This window comes from Ictidomys tridecemlineatus, chromosome 1 (assembly GCF_052094955.1).
Source record: "Ictidomys tridecemlineatus isolate mIctTri1 chromosome 1, mIctTri1.hap1, whole genome shotgun sequence".
In the NCBI taxonomy this organism is placed as follows: Eukaryota; Metazoa; Chordata; class Mammalia; order Rodentia; family Sciuridae; genus Ictidomys; species Ictidomys tridecemlineatus.
This window is the reverse complement of record NC_135477.1, coordinates 130,573,829-130,589,403: the sequence shown is the minus strand read 5'-3', so window position 1 is coordinate 130,589,403 and position 15,575 is coordinate 130,573,829.

Here is a 15,575-nt window from a genome sequence, read left to right as displayed (position 1 = left end):
AACCTTCTTGAAAACTGTGCAAAGCTCCTGACGTTGCATACTGTAACTGTGAAATCTAACTGCAGAATAAACAACCTTACTGATACTTTAGACAATAATTAGCTATGGTACTAATGACCTAATGTAACCTATTGGTAAATAAACGTGGCCACTTGGACAAAGAGCCAGTCTGCCACCTTCCCTGTCTCTGAACCTTGTCTCTGTCTACTTATTATTATTTCTTTACAAGGGCCAGGAACCTCCGACCTTGTCTCCTTGATTCTAGACCTTTTGGAACTGCATAGCCTTCCTTGGGAATTTCCACAGGTTTATTCTTTCTGTGGAGAATAACATTTATGGATTCTTCAGTGTGTAGATGTATACTCAAAATTTTATATACAGTCTATTCCATTATTTTTAGGAGTTATGTTCTATAAATCTGCCACCAATACTGTATTAGTAAATACTAAATCATTGCTGCTAGAGAATGCAGAATACAACAGTTACTATTATGGCATTATGTAAAAATGTGGATGTGTAACTGATGTGATTCTGCAATCTTTGTAATGTTTTGAATAACCAATAAAAATAAATAAATTAAAAAAAAAGAACTGGTAGACTACCAAAAAGAGAGAGAGAGAGAGAGAGAGAGAGAGAGAGAGAGAGAGAGAATGCAGGGTTGGGTGTATGAAAGCCTCAGCTCATAGCATTTTTCAGTAATTGCTCATTACATAAGCTTATTTTATATGTGTTTCTGGTTAAATATATTTTATTTAAAATGTAATTTTAATTCATTAACATAGAACTCACAGCGAATAGCACTGTAATTTATGAGTGAACAAAGCTTAGCTAACATGCATTTTCTCTGGAAGACATGTCACAGCTTTCTTGACCTTACATCTACAATAAAAGAACAATTCAGCACTGTGCTTGGGGCCCATTTTAAATCATGAAATAAACAATAAAAGTCTAACAATGTGAGAAATGTGGTAGTAAATATACCACAAAGAGGATATTTCTTTACAACAGAACTGAAATAAGAAGGAAGAATGTCACCTTCTTTGACCTCAGCTGGGAATGTGCAAATTGACTCCAATTTCTCCTTGTTTCTGAAAATGCATATGTTCTGTGAATGACTGGTAAAACTCTGCAAGTATTGATTTTGGAAGCACAAATAAATTTTAGTAAATAAACTTGCAAATACAGGATATTCAAATAATCAGAAAAGGCTGCAAATTTGTGAGTCTACATTTCTGAGGGGCATTAGTCTTTAGTTTGCAAGCATCCTTTGTATAATTTAATTCTTTTAATTTTGTTAAAATCTGTTTTATATCTTAGCATATTTTCTCTTCTGGAGAATATTCTATATGCATTTGAGAACATTTGTTTCTTGTGCTACAGCTGAGTGGAGTGTTCTAGAGATGTCATTAGTTTTAGTTGTTCAACAGTATTGCCCACGTCTCCTACATTGTCTAGCTATTCTATCCTTTATTGAATGTGGTGCATTGAAGTCTTAAATTATTATTATCTATTTCTCCTTTAAATTCAGTCAGTCTTTGTTTGATGTATTTTGAAGTCTATTGTAGATGCATATTTTTTATAATTATTATATCTTCCAAATATAAGTGACATTTCTATAGTGACAAATGTCTCTTTTCATAGCAAACAACTTCCTATGGACTTAAAGTCTATTTTTCTTGATTTTAATTTAGCTACTCCAGATATCTCATAGTTGCTGTTTTCATGGAATATCTTTTTCAACTCTCTAAATTTCAGACTGTGTGTCTGTTGCAAACTGTGGTTTGTTGGATTCTAGTTCTTTGGATTTTTTTTGTAAAAATGCATGCAGAATAAAAAGGCATATTTTCAAACTACTTATCTGACAAGTTATCAGTATTGAGAACATATGAAAAATTTTAAAATTCATAATCAAAAAAGTGATTAAAAAATGACAAGTGATATTAATAGACATTTGTCAAAAGAAGATAAATAAATGACCAAGAAGTATATGAAAATGTGCTCAACATCCCTAATCATCAGGAAAATCAAAATCAAAACCATGATGTCTCATTCTAAGTAGAATAGTTATCATTAAAAAGATGAAAAAAATGCTAACAAGGATTTATGGAGAGGAACATTCTCATATACTGTTGGCAGAAATATGATGTAATACAGTGCCTACTCTATTCAGTTTTCTTTCATTTTTACCCAGTATCCTTTTTTATTTCAGAATTCCATCCAAGATACCACATTACCTTTAGCCATTGTATCATCTTAGGTTCCTCTTGGTTGAGGCAATTTCTATGACTCTTCATGGTTTTATGACTGTGATACTTTTGAGAAGTAATGGTGAGGTATTTTGTGGAGTGCTTTCTTACTGAGATTTTTCCAAAGTTTTTTCTCATGTTTAGGCTGCAGTTATGTGTTTCTGGGAGGATAACCAACACACACAAAATTCCTTTTCACCGTATTTTATCAACAGTCCATGCTATCAACATTACTTACCAATATTATTGGTACTAATTACCTAAGGTAATGTTTGTCATGTTTTCCATTGCATAAATCACGCTTTCCCTTCTCTTTCCATATGAACCACTTTGGAAGTCACTGATATAGTACACACTTAAAGAAAGGAAATTATGTTCATTCTCCTTGAGGGCAAAGTACTTTACTGATTTTTAAACTATTCATTGTTTTTTCAGATTGTGCTAGGTTTTGAGAATATCTCTTTTCAGAATCTCCTTCAGATTAATAATAACTTCAGTGAGATATAAGAAGTTTATTCCATTCTTCTATCCTTTGTTCTATTCCTATCATACATGTCTACATGTTAGGTACCAAAAAATACAGTGTAATAATTGTTGCTTTATATAATCTTATGTCTTTAAGAAACCAAGAAAACACACACACACATACACACACACACACACACACACACACAGCATGCATAATTTTAAACAACATTTTTCCCATTTCTAATACTTTTTATTTTTCCCATGATTTCAATTTACCATCTGATGTCACATCCTTTCTACCCCAAATATTCTTTACCTAGCCCACTTTTTGTACTCTTTTTGTATGTCATATTTTGCATATCTTTATATGCTATAGACTCAGCATTCAACTTTTAAAAAGATATTTTAGGAGATATAATTTATGTACCATTAAATTCACCCATTTAAATTGTACAATCCAATGTTTCTATGTTTTCACAGATAAGTGCAACCATTGCCACAATTTTAGAATTTCTTATAACTTCAGGAATTCTATATCCTTTAACTAATGTTCTTCTATTTCCTCCTCCCCTTCTCTAGCCATCCTCAATCACTAACTTACTTCTTCTCCTTAGAACTGCCTATTCTGGACATTTCAAATAAACAAAATCATTTACTCTGTGGTCTTATATAACTGGTTTCTTTGACTCAGTGCATTTTCAAGATGCATTCATGTTGTATCCTGTGTTTTATTACTTTTTATGGATGAATATTCTATTATATAAATACACCACATTTTATTTATCCATTCATCAGGTAATGGCCATTTGGACTATTTCAGTCTTTTACCTATTGTAAATAATGGTGCTATGCGTGTTTAAGCACAAGTTTTTGTATGAATATATGTTTTATTTTTTCTGTAGTATATACATAGGAACACAATGGTTAGGTACAATGATAACTCTATGCTTAATCATTTGAGAAACTGATAGAGTATTTTCCAAAGTGATCACATCATTTTACATTCTCACCAGCTATGCATGTTGTCCACAGAAACCCCCTTATGTGTAAAGAGAGATTAAAAGAGAATCCCATCCCTCATGCCATTGCTATCATTCACTTTATTCTTAGGCTATAATTAGTCAGCCAAAATATTGCTGTTATTGTTATTTTGAACAAACTTATTGGCTAGATCAATTAAAACTGAGAAAAAGAAAAGATTTTTATTTTGTGTTTATTTGTTCCTTCTGCAACACTCTTCCTTGCTTTTTGTAGATCTGAATTTCTGACCTACATTATTTTTCTTCTCTTGAAAGAACTTCTTTTAGCATTTCTTACAATACATATATATTGTTGATACATTCCCTTAATTTTTGCCTGAGAAAGTATTTCTCCTTCACTTTTGAAGAGTGTGTATCTTTATGCTGACACCACGATACAAATGTGGTTTTTCTAAACCACTTGTCCAATTTTTCAACATCACCAGGTGTGCAGCAATTCAATTCAATGCTGACATTCACTCCTAGAATTAAGAACCTATTCCCATGAGAACATCCACACTTCAGCAATTGGCCACCAATAGGCTACCCATATTTTTGTCTGGATAAATAAAAGTTCAGGAGTTGCCACAAATTTACCTGCTCCTCAGATTTGATAATTTGCTGGAATATCTTATAGAACTCAGGAAAACACTTTTCTTGTGTTTAAAAAGCTCCGACTCAGGAAGAGTTACGTGGAAGTGATAAATATGGCAAGAAATATGGGTGGGCAGGGGGTGCACAGAGCTTCCATGCCCCTCTGATGGTATTGCCCTCCCAGCACTCTGATGTGTACAGTCTTGAAAGACTTTTCAAGAGGACTTATAACCCAATTTGGGGGCTCCCTGCCCTCCCCCTGCAGAGTTCAGGAAGTAGAACTGAAAGTTGCCACCTTCTAGTCACATCTGTTTCTGGAAACAGACCAAGCCTCATCCTAAAGGTATCTGGTTCCCACACTGAGTCACCTCAGTAGTATAAACTCAAGTGTGGTGGCAAGCAATGCACTACAAATAACAAAAAGACTCTGAGATCACTCAGAAAATTACGAGCATTTTAGGAATGCTGTGCCAGGAATCAGGAAGAAAAAACAAATATATTTTTTTTTATTTTACCATAAAGGATAGTAAGATAGACACAGAATTCTAGGTTGGTGGGTTTTTCTTTTGCCCTTTGACAGTTTAAATATTTCATTCTACTCTCTTCCAGTTTGCATGGTTTCTAAAGAGAAGTCTGATGTAATTCTTTTTTATTTTTTATTTGTTTTAATTAGTTATACTTGACAATGGAATGCATTTATGCACTTTGATATATCATACCTAGATGGGATATAATTTCTTATTTTTCTGAGTGTACGTATTGCAGAATCACACTGGTCATGCAGTCACATATATACATACAGTAATAATGTCTGTTTCATTCCACTATCTTTTCCATCCTCATATCCCCTCCCCTCATATCACATCACTTCCCTCTACCTAATCTAAGATAATGCTATTCTTCCCTAGTGCCCCCACAACTTATTATGAGTTAAATCCTCATAATAGAGAAAACATTTGGCCTTTGGTTTCGTGGGATTGGCTTATTTTACTTAGTATGATATTTTCCACCTCGAACCATTTACTGGCAAATGCCATAATTTCATTCTTCTTTAAAGCTGAGTAATATTCCACTGAGTACCACATTTTTTTTATCCATTTATCTAATGAGGGACAGACACCTAGGTTGGTTCCATAGTCTAGCTATTGTGAATTGAGCTGCTATAAACATTGATGTGACTGTGTCACTATAGTATATTGATTTTAGGTCCTTTGGGTATAATCAAAGAAGTGAGATAGCTGGGTCAAGTGGTGGTCTGATTTAATCCTTATCCTTGTTCCTCTGCACATAAAATGCTTTTCTTTTTCTCTGGCTTCTTTCAAGACTTTTTTCCTTGTCATTGATTTTCTGTAGTTTAAATGTATTGTGTTAAGTATAGTGCTATGGATTGATGGGTATCCCCAAATTCAAGTGCTGGAAATTTGTGGTGTTAGAGGTGTTAGTAGGTAGAAATAGATTTTTGAGTCAAGGAGGTACTGGCCTTCTAAATTGATTAATGACATTATTGAGGTAATGGAGCTATTATCATTGGAGTTGGTTTCTTATAAAAATGAAGAGCATAGTGCTTTCTTATTAAAGAATGAGCATAGTGTTCTTTTCTCTCTTTCTTCTCCATAATTGCTGCTATCAAAACTTTGATCTTATATTATTCAATATTTATTTTAGGTGTTTGTTTTTTTTTTCTCTATGACTATTTTATGATCTGTCTCTGATGTTCTCCAGTCTCACATGACTGAGTACAATCTCAATCATGCCTAGGTGATGAAGCTTCAATAAAAACTCTGGAGACCAAAGCTCAGGTGAGTTTCCTTGGTTGGCAGTTCTCTATTTTTTGTTACATATACACGTTCTGGGAAAATAGCATGTCCTGACTCAGTGGGGTAGGTAAAGAAGAGTTCTCTTTGGGGACTCTCTCAGATATCAAGTTCTACATCTCTCCCATTAGATGGTTCTGATTTATATCCTTTTTCTATAATAAAACTATAATTATATTTGAGCCTCTGTGTCCCTGGGTTCTGCATTCATGATTCAGCCAACCACAGTTTGAAAATATTCAGAAAGGAAAATTGTGTCTATAGTATACATGTATGGAATTTTTCCTTATTATTATTCCCTGATCAATACGTATAACAACAATTTAAATTGCATTAGGTATTATAAGTAATCTAGAGATGATTTAAAGTGTATGGAAGGATGTGCATAGGTTATATAAAAGCAATGCCATTTTATATAATGAACTGGTACATTCATAAATGCAAAATCCTTCATGTATCTACCAGATAGGTTAAAGAGATAACCACAGAATTTTAAGAATACATTATCTGCTCCTTTTGATATGGTACTGGGGAATGTGAGCTGTTGTCTTCAAGGCTACTGCTGAGCTGGGGAATGAGGAATGAGAACAGAGTAAGCCAAAATGACAAAAAAAGTCCTTTTACAAAACTTCAGCTGGATTTTTTCTTTCTTGATTACATATTTCCCTGGTTGTTGCAAGTCCATGATTAATTTCTAGGCTCCTAACACATTCATTTTGACAGTTTGTTTGTTGCTATTGTGGAAAACTGGACTTCTGGACTTCCCTAGTTGATCACTATTATTAATGTAATTATAACAATGGTGTTTGGTATAATAATTTTTTATTTTATTGTTATAATTTTTACTTTCCATAATTCTATGTTTTTTAAAGAAGTTAAACATAGAAGTGAGGCAAATATACAGACAGCTTTTGTTATAATAATCTTCATTTACAGTTTCTGAGGTCCTTCGTTTGTTTCTGTGGTTTTGAGTTATCATCTGGTGTCATTTTCCTACTCCATACAATTCTGCAAACACAGGTCTCCTCTGTGTTCTTATTGTTAAATTTGTTACACTTCAATATGTTATAATCTCAATAATATAATCACATACATATTGTCTTATGCAATTGCTCTTTAAATCAGTTAAAAGGAGAGAGAAGAAATATGAATACATAGTATCTTTATAATTAAGCTGGAGCTTTTTAAAATTTGAATTGGAATTATAACATAGCACCTCCTTCAGCCTAAAGAGCTCAATATTTCTTGTAAGGCAGGTCTGCTTATAATAAGTATGACTTTATATTTATACCTGAGAATGTCTTTATATCGCCTTTATTTAAAAAAAAAAAACATTTCACATCTTACAAAGAAAACTTCATAAAATTCTTGCTTGACAGTTTATTTTTACCTTTGGGCACTATAAATTAGTTATTCCACTGTCTTCTAGCCCCAAGTTTGATGATATGTCAGGTGTTAATCTCATTGATGTTCATTTGTATACAAAAAAAACTTTGTTTTGTCTTGCTGGTTTTAAGATTGCTTCAGTTCTTCAATATTTTGATTTTGATGTGTCTGTGTGAGAATATCCTTCTACTCATTGAGTTACTTGGATAATAGATTAATGATTTTCATCAATTTTAGGAAGTCTTATCCATTATTTTTCAAATATTTTTCCTGCTCCTTTCTCTTTCTCCTCTCCATCAAGAATTACCATTAGGCTTGTGTCTGGTATTCCACATTTATGAATGCTTAATGCTATCCCACATTTCTGAGTCTGTTCATTTTTCCTATTTTTTTCCCTCTGTTCTGTAGACAGTAAAATCTCCATTAATCTCTTTTCATGTTCAATGACTTCTCCCAAAAATTCAAATATGTTATGAGTTCTTTTTAGTGAATTTCCAATTCTCAAATTTCCATTTGTTTCTTTCCTATAATTTCTATTTCCTCTTTGATGTTTTCTATCTGATATCACATTGTCACCAGACTTTCCTTTACTGTTTTTGTTAGTGTCCTTTACGTCTTCAATCATGATTTTCAGGAGTTCCTCGAACATATTTCTAACAGTTTCTTTGCAGTATTTGTATGCAATGTCCAACACATGTATCCTCTCAAAGGCATTTTCTATTGTCCCTTTTTTCTCCTGCATAGGCCACACTTTCTGGTTTGCATATTTCATACTACGTTTTGTTTTGTTTTTAAATAATATATTCTTTTTAGATAATATATTTTTACTATCTGAATATGGATCACCTTCCCCTTCCCAGAGGTAGGTGGAGGTCTTGTTGTTGTTATCGTTTGTCTGTTTCTTTATTTAGTGACTTGGCTGGCCTATTTGAGTGAAGCGTATTTCCCTGCAGTATGTATTCTCTCTGTACTCTTTTCACTCCTCAGAGTATACAGCCATGAACATGGACACAGTCACTTTTGGTCAGCAATGAGTTTAACGCCGTTTTCTTTGGCTATCTCTTTCTCTGATCTCTCTGTTAAGCTCTCTTCATCTGTTGGTATCACACCTTAGCCCTTACTAATTACTGACTGACTGATTCAATAGTTTTTAACAATACCCAGAGGAAAAACTGCTCCACAGTCTAACCTAATTAAATTGAGACCATTGCCGAAGTAGTTTTTGAGTCTAGAACTTAAAGTTCATTGTGAGTCCAAAAAGACTCTTTTTAAATATTTCTTTTCCTCATTTGGTCTGGTAAATTTCTATATGGACTGTAATCTAGCTTATTGCCCTCATAACATTACCAGCCTCCTTGCAACTGCTTACCATGAAAACCCCCATTGTATTTGAAAGTTCCCTTACACTTGGCATTCTCCAGTGTCTTTCCCAAATAAAATCAATTTCCTTGGGGAGAACTTCAAAGCTCCTCTCTGTTCTTCGGACCTGACTCTATCTTTGGGAATAACTTTTATACAAGTCTTCTGGAGATAGGAGCAGGAACAGTGACCTGCTCCTTTACCTCCGTTTGATAGCAGAGAACTGAGTTGGAATAATAGCCTCTGGTCCTCTTGACTTACTTTTCCTGGCACAGAAACTCCTTTCTATGAGTGAGCCAAAGTAAGGTAATTAAGTCTCCAGTGTTGTTGGCTTATATATCAGACAGTTTTGTATTGCTATAATGAAATACCTGAGGCAGCATACTTTATTTTTAAAAAAAATAAGCTAATTTCTTTTATGATTAAAAAAAAGTTGCTATCTCTAATTCTGTTCACAGTTTTTGCAGGTCCAAAACAATTGTGCCAGCACCCTGATGAAGGGTCCCTGGCTTCATTACAATATGGCAGAGAAATGTAAAGGGAACCAATGCATGTAGATAAGACAAGCATGCAGGTGGCTTTATTTTATAATAACCTGTTCTCTTGCCATATCTTGGGAATGTATTTGGAGATAAGGCCTTCAGATGGTAATTAACCTTAAGTTGGATAATAATGCAATAACCTGATTCAATAAGATTATCATCCTTGTAAGAAAGGACACCAGAAATTGTGTGCTGCTTCTCCCTCTCCCCTTCTTTCTTTCTGTCAAATGAAGATACACAGAACAGATAACCATCCACACACCAAGAAAAAAATTCTTACCAGAAACCAGAATTTCTGGCACATTGGTCTCAGACAATGTTGATCCCCAGAACTGAGAGAAAATAAATTTCTGTTATTTAAGCCACTCAGTTAGTGAAACTTTGTTGTTGTAACCTAAGAAGACTAGCGTACACACTGTCTCAGTCTGTTTTCTATTGCTATAACAGATTACCATAGACAGAACAAGTTATAAATGTATTTGGTTCATGGTTCTGGAGTCTGAGAAGTATAAGTACATGGCACTAGCATCAGCCGAGGACTTCCTCCTGCATTATAAATTGCCGCAGTCCAGCTGCAGCAAAATAATCGGGGGTGACGAATAACTTGTGTACGTTGATACAGCAGGAGTAGGAGCCGTTTATTGTAGGACAACAGAGGTATTTATACATTTTGCACAGCTTATCTTAATTAGCATAAACTAGATACATCAGTCAACCAATAAGGAATCTCCACACTTAATGGCTCACTTTTGTTACTTTTCAAACCACTCTCTCTGGCATTTTTCCAGGCACCATCCAGACTTGTTTAAGAACTCTAACATTCCCCTTGCAAAATACCAGGTGTTATTTTGACTTGTTTACAGACTCTAACAATAAATGATATAGGGCATCAAATGGCTAAACAGAGCAAGCATACTAGCTCAGATCTCACTCTTCTTATGAAGCACAAATACCATCATGGGAGTCCCACATTCATGACCTTCAAATCCTAATTACCTCCTGAATGCCAAATCTCTAAATACCGTTAATATGTGCATTTGGGGATTAAGTTTCAAAACATGAACTTTTGGGAAATCCATTCAAATCATAGCACAAACTGATGTCAGAAAGTCTGTGTAGGAAATCTAGACTCAATCTGTCCAAGTTGCAACAGAGAAGGCTTGGAGTAAGAACATGGAGTAAGAAATTTTATCCCTAATGAAATGTAAAGAGCCCTTCCTCCTCCATGGTATCACTGGAGAGCAAGTGAAGAGCTCTACATTCACATCTGTGCTGCAGTAATGAGATGGCCTTCTCCTTTCCACAGGATGATATCAGAGAACAGAGTACAGAGTTCAGACTTCCAACACTGCCTAACAGTAACAAGGCACTTCCCCTGATGTCAGTGTAGACATCATGGGGTGCAGTAACACCCCTCCTAGCCAGAGAGGTACCAGGAGAGGACCTACAGGGAGCCTAAGCGGTCATTCTCCTCAGTAGAAATGAGAAGCCCTTACCTTTGGTAAGGGAAAATGTTGGGAGATGTAAATGAATCATTACTTTGGACTCTGTAACAGCCCCCCCATGGTGAGACTTCTCCTGGGAATCCTTTGGTGTGAGACCACCAAGGGAAATGCCCATTTGCAGGTGTCTCCTGTGCTTATCATGGAATCTACTGGTTCAAAAGACTTGAATTCAAATCCCAGCTGTCCAGAGGTGAAAGAGAGTAGGGGGCAAACTGATAAGCCTCAGCTAAGCTGTTTGCTCACAAGCTTCATCCTGTTTACCTTGAAGAAGCCTTTGCACAGTGAATCCCTTTGATGTTTAAAATCTGTAGAATAAACACATGAAGCCTCACTCATTGTTGAATCAGACTCCATCAGGGATGGTTTACCCACTGAGTCCTGTTTCATCTACTTCTGCTTCTTGGTTTTATTTCCCTTATTTCTAATCCAACTCATTGCCCTGTCTGGGGAATGGTTCAACAATCACACATGTTTGTGGTAAGTGGTGTCTTCAAACAGGAGACCCAGATGCTTGTGGTTACTTGCAATGTTAAGGTGAGTTGGACACTTCTCAAAAAGAGGCACATGTCAATTAAAGAAAAGAGACAGGAGTGAATATTTTTATAGCTCAGTGTAAAATAAAACAGGATAGTCAATAATTAAACTGAACTACAAGAAATACAGCTTTGTGTTATATCTAAGATGAAGAAGGCAAAGTTGGTAAAGCTTTTAGAATTTGTTATTAAAACTTTTCTGTTTCCTTGAGAAGGAAGCATTAGATACAGAGTTATGGCTGGAGCTTGGTAAACAGCTGTTGTTAACTATGAAGCTGAGAGACAGGACAAAAGCCCCATGGGAACTTTTACTTTGCAGTACTTAATAAGAAATTATCTTGATCCACCTTGTAACCGTGTAAAATGTTTGGCTTATGACCTAATTTCTGGTTTTAAAATCACCCTTAAAAATCTGCAAACAGTTAACAAAGAGTCTTCAGGCAGCCACATTTCTTCCAACCCTTCCCCTGCTCAGCAGCAGTCTTTGTCTTCTGAAACAGGCAGTTGGTGGGAGAGGAAAAAGTTAAAACTCTAGCCACAGTTTTCAGAAAAATTCTCCAGCTTCCCTGCAAATGTAAAAAAAGAAAAACTCCAAAAGAAGATATTTTAACTGTGACAAGCCTGGACACTTGGCCAGAAACTGCTGGCCATAGCCTGGTCATAAATACAAACCAGAGCTGTGCTCATGCTGTGTCATGATAAGCATTATTTAAGACCACAGGAAAAAGTGTTCTTTTAAAATTCAAGCTGTTTCTATCTCCAGCTGGTAAAAAAAAATTAAAAAATAAAAATAAAAATGATTGCTGGCTGTCTTTAACACACTGTTTTGATAACAAGCCCCTCTCTAATCCTGCAGCACTGGGAGAGAAGAATGGAGAGATTCTAAATGTACAAGTTTTCCTTTTTAAAAAACCCTTTTCTAAAGATTTTACTGTTTACCACATTCTTTATATATCTGAACTAAGTTAAAAGTGAACTTTGAGTTGATAAAGATGTTTTACATGATCCTTTACCACAGTATGGCTTTGAGCTCGTGATTTTATGGTGAATTTGCATTTGATCTTGCATGCCTAAACTATCTTATTTTTCAAATAAATTTTATTTTACAATCTTTGTTCAAAGGCCAATTTATTTATTTATTTATCTATTAGGGATGATGTTAGGAGATCTGACAATCATCAGGACAAAAGACAGAATCTGACATCTTTTATGTCCTCATGATAGATTGCAAACCTGGAATTTCCATCTACACAAGGCTGCTCTATAGTTAACTTATAATGAAAAATCTAATTGGCTCTATTTTAATTTCTAACAGGTTAAATCTAACAGAGGCTTTAATAGAAATCTATAATGTTACTTCCTAGCTGTGGAACTCCACTTATAAAAGTTATAAATCTTTGTTTGTTGCCTGTTTTTTTTTTATGCGTGTATACAGTGTCTTGTATTGTATTGTTGTGCCTATATATTATGTACATGGTATTAAAACTGACATATAAATAAGTGTTCATAATTTAAATTTATTAAATGGATCCAAGTTGTTTTTTTAACTTAAGTGATATAAAAAAAGTTTAGTTTAAATTGGGTAATTAAATAAAAATAAGGATGTCTTTAAAGTTACTAACTCAAAAGTTTTTTCTAGGTGGCCATATAATTAATAAAGTGCTGATTTCTATAAAATGCTAAAATGTAGTATCCATTGCTTCTAACAATTTTCTTTCAACAGGAAAGAGGTACTTAATATTGTTAACTATATTTGTTTGATATCTTGGCTTTTACAATTTTAAAAAAGTACATTAGTTTTAATATAAATGGGACTAATCTTCAAAAATGTGTTTGTTAAAGGAAACATCTAATTAATTTACAAAGTTAAAGTGCTAAAACATCTACTGCTAAATATAAAATCAAGCACTCTTAACTAAAATATATTTAAACATGAATGTTTCCATAAATTGGAAATTTTTAAAAGTTTATATGTAATTAAATTGGCTATATATAATTAACATAGTCAACTAAAGTTATTCAAAGATTTTTCTCTTTTAAAAAAATTTCTAATTGCCTGTATACAAAAATGAATAAGATCATTTAGCAGACCCCTGTCACATTTCAGAATGCTAATTGGACTTTCTAAATAAAAGCTGAGAGAAAAAAGAAATACTGGCTTTCTCTGCAGACACAGGTCAAATATTAATATATGGATATAAAACAAAAGTTTAACCCTCTATATGTTAAAGTAATAAGGATTTTTTACAACATTAACTACTCTCATTCTCATTCTACTCTTGTGTTTGTTAGGATTTTTACCTAGAGAAACTAGTCTTAAAGGAATTAAGTTTTATACAACTCTGGTTAAACAACAACTGCTCTTTAAAGTATTACATTATAGTCCAGATTCCAAATTTTTCTTTAAAAGCTAAATTTGGCTGATGTAAAAACAACTGTGTAATTTTGATGCTGCTACTGACTTTTTTATACTAAATGAAGTATTTAAAGTATAATATTTAAGAGTTTAAAAGAATATTTTATCAAGTCAATGCTCTGCAAACTAAAGTTTTCTGTAATAGTGATTTTTAGAGACATATATAAAAATAACAAATTTGGTTAAAATTTATTTATGTCATTTAATATTTTGTAATGAGATAAAAATGATCTGCCATAAGTTATAAAACTTTGTGTTATTCTCCACACTGAGAGATAAACTTAAATACATTTTTTAAAACAATAAAGTAAGCCTGGTTTATTTAAAGGTTAACATTGTGAGAAATAAAAACATTTTGCCACTTTCCCACAAAAGGGAGTTAAGAGCTCTCTTAACTTGTTCGATTCCTATTTTAGATGTAATGTTAAATTATGTTACCTGATTCATATTGACTCAAAATGGTAACAAAGGACTTTAACAAAGAGATAAAGATCAGTTTCAAAAGTAAAACACCTATTCAAAGGTTTGTTAGGGAGCCACCTTACATGAGTTAGAACTCTACCTCTCACCTTATTCCATGTTAAGGTAACCATTCAATTTCATTTAAATTTAAGTTCAAAGGATAGATTTTTGTTGTAGGGATTACTATAATCTTAAATACACACACACACACACACACACACACGGAAAGGTTTAAAATTACAAAATATTATGTCTCCTGTTTCATAGCTCTTATACGAATTTTGCTCTTGATAATTTCATTTTGTATTTTCCTTTCAAACTTTACAACTATTGTCTGTTACTACCTTACATAAATATAATTTCTAATATAACAGCCTAAGTTAATTTGAGATAATAAGGCCATTACCTATTGGACAAAAGATATATAAAGCTGACTTTCAGGATCTAAACGGACCCCATTTTATGATTTTTTTTTTTTTTTGCTCAACTTGTCATTAAAGGCAGAACCCAGGTTATACAATTGTTAAGATCTGAGCCCTCTCTTCTTCTTGTTCCTTTCTCTGCTCAAAAATAAAGTTAGTTTTGACAAACTTTAAATACTTGGCAAATAGCTTTTGCTAATTTTCCTGGTAAGTTACAAAATTATTATCCTCATGATAAACTTATTCTCTCTGTTACTTTAACCTCTATTATTTTTCCAAATATGTACTCAGCTGGGGCAGTCACAGTGTTCACTGATGACTCCAGTTGAGGAAAAGCTGGCTTTTACAGCCTTGCTTATACTGAGGTGGTGCAAACTTCCTACAGCTCTGCACGGTGAGAGAACTTCAAGGTCTTATCTATGTCTTACTTCATTTTGCTAATGAGCCAGTTAATATCTATAGTAACAGTGCCTATACAGTAGGAGTCACTATGTACATCGAAACAGCTACTGTTGGACATGCATAGTCAGAAGAGTTATTTCACATGAGTCAATATACTTGTTTTATTGGTCATATTAGAGCTCATTCCAAACTTCCAGGTCCTTTGGCATCAGGTAATACTAAAGTTGATTATCTTGTTGCAGCCAACCACAGTTGTCTTCATATGACTATGCTCAAGCTTCTTATTCCTTCATCATCATAATGCTTCCACTTTGCATAAGAAACTTTATATTACTTGAGAACAACCTCACCAAACTGTTCATCAATACCCTCATTATGTGGTTCACACTCCAGTTTCACCCACTGGG